We start from the raw sequence: 2,703 nt of genomic DNA on the forward strand, positions 1-2,703 counted from the left end.
ATAATTTATAGTTATTGTTATAGAAAAATTATCACATCAAATAATTAAATTCAAGTTTTTTGTAATTTATTATTTTTGTACTTATATATTTTAATAATAATGAAAAATTATACTATCAAAATCATTTCTCCCTATTTTTTATAGTAAAAAATGTTATATAGTAACAAAATATATTGTCATAGAGATTTTTCTCCATATTTTTTTGTACCAAAAAAAACATATAGTAACAATTATTGTAACTATAAGTGTTTATAATTATTACAAAAAATATTGTCATAAAAAAATAATGGTATTCACATTTTTTTTTACAAAATTTAATGGCTCGTCAGGGACGCGATTAATGAGATCATCAACATCATGTAAAACACCATCAGCCTGAGGAGGAGTCGGAGCCAAAGACACTTGAGATGAACAAGTTATGAAAAATAAAAGTATAAATTTGACAAAAATATATACGTTAACATACGTTATATATTTATATATTTATAATTAATCCAACAAGTTAGAAAAACAAACATATATTCATGCACGATTAATTTTAAACTATGCATTAACCATGGAATAAAATGCAAGATTTAGAAATTATCAGCCACAAATATAAATACGGAAAAGTTAACATTTAAACTAAAGAGAAAATAACCTCATGACCTAAAATACCTTATAATATACGATTTTAACCAATTTTTTTTGGATTTGCCAAAATGACTAACAAATTCGCAACGCGAACTCCAATTTCGCAACGCGAATATGTAAATTGCATTGCGTTTTCCAAATTCGCGTTGCGATTTTCCAAATTCGCAACGCGAATCTGTAAATCGCAACACAGAAGTCAAATTCGCAACGCGAAAGTCAAATTCGTAACTTGAATAGTAAAAATCGTAACGTGAATAGTAAAATCGCAACGTGAATAGTAAAAATCGTAATGTGAATAGTAAAATCGCAACGAATATGTATGTAAATTATCTCTTATCATCCATCTATAATAATTTGTTAGAAAAGTACATAAATAATTTTTATAAAAAATATTCGTACACGTGAAAAAATTTATATGTAAATGAATAACAAATCTATTTCATTTATCAATCTTCATTACAAATTATTCTAAATTCAATTAATTAAAGTTTGAAATTTGAAAGAATCCTTAACTCAGACTAATGAAATACATTTAAAAAATTAAATTTTGAATTATATTAAGAAAAAGCTGATTCCTATACACATGTAGATAAGTTTTATTTTCCACTTAAAATCCCAGTCTAGAAGCAGAGAGTTACCATTTGAAATTCGCAACGCGATTTTGCGATTTTCTAAATTCGCGTTGTGATTTTTCAATTCGCGTTGCAATTTTTACTATTCACGTTGCGAAATTGGAAAATGAGTTGCGAAATTGGAGTTCGCGTTGCGAATTTGTTGGCCATTTTGGCAAATCCAAAAAAAGTTAGTTAAAATCGTATATTATAAGACATTTTCGGTCACTGAGGTTATTTTCTCTAAACTAAAATTTGGGACCAAAAACAAACACATAATTAAAACTTCATTGCTCAAAGATGAACACCAACACAAACCATACAATAAAACCACGGAACTATTTAAGCATTAATTTCAAAATACAATATAAGTGGAGAAAAATTAAAATCATAAATTGATAGAATTAAAAGTTCCGATCGATGACTAAAATAGAAGGCTTACAAACAACGAAACCCTTTTCAAGAAAATATCCCCTACAAGCTTAAGGAGACTAAAACGACATCGTTTCCTGATTGATATAAAAGAGTCTTATCGCCCTATTTTTCATATTTTCCTTTCATTTATTTTCTCATTTTTCTTTTTCTCTTTCTCTCTATCTACTTTCTAGAATCTGGTTAGGGTTCTTGTCAGCCACCACATCGATGACTGTCAGTCGCCATCTTTCGATAGATTTTCGAACCCAAATTACACAGGTAGCTTCATCTCAATGCCTTGAGAGCAAATCTTGAGTTGAATGTAAGGAATTTATTACGCCATTCACGAATGCTACTAAAGTGTTATCCTTGTTAACGATAATAATTTTTATTAAAAACCATCAACTTTAATAAATCACCGTCACTTCACTAATATTTTAGGTGTAATAGTTGGTGTTTTCCCCGAAAAATCATCGTCCACCGTTTTTTTCCCCGATCAGGCACCGTTCAGACAATATTTTTTGATCTAACACCTTTTGCAGAAAGGCGCGCCCCCTGAAGAGCGCTTTAAGCTGATTTGGTGCCACTTATACTGACATGGGATACACGTGTGTAAAGCGCGGCCCCTGGGGCGTGCCTTAGACCACGTAGGGGTATAGTACGAGGTAGGGGTCGTGCCTTACCTTTAATTCTGACAGAATTATATTAGGCGTGGACCAGGGGCCGCGTCTTAGTTTTATCTGATATAATTATGTAAGGCGCGGTGCAAGTACCGCGTCTTGTAGCTTTTCCCGGCTATAAATACACTTTCCCCCCGATAACTCCTCACATCGCCTCTCAATTAGAAAAAAATTAATATAACAATCCGGCAATCTTCTCATATTTGATTCAAAAGTTCTTGCAATTTTTCGTTATAAGGTAATTTTGTGATAATTTTTTATTATACTTATTGTTTATTATGATTATTTGAAAAAATATTATACTAATTGTTGTCAATTAATTTATGTGTTTGTAAAATTAGAAAACGAGAGCATACGTCGAAATA

The sequence above is a fragment of the Hibiscus syriacus genome, unplaced genomic scaffold (genome assembly GCF_006381635.1).
Source record: "Hibiscus syriacus cultivar Baekdansim isolate YM2019G1 unplaced genomic scaffold, ASM638163v2 tig00000477_pilon, whole genome shotgun sequence".
Classification (NCBI taxonomy): domain Eukaryota; kingdom Viridiplantae; phylum Streptophyta; class Magnoliopsida; order Malvales; family Malvaceae; genus Hibiscus; species Hibiscus syriacus.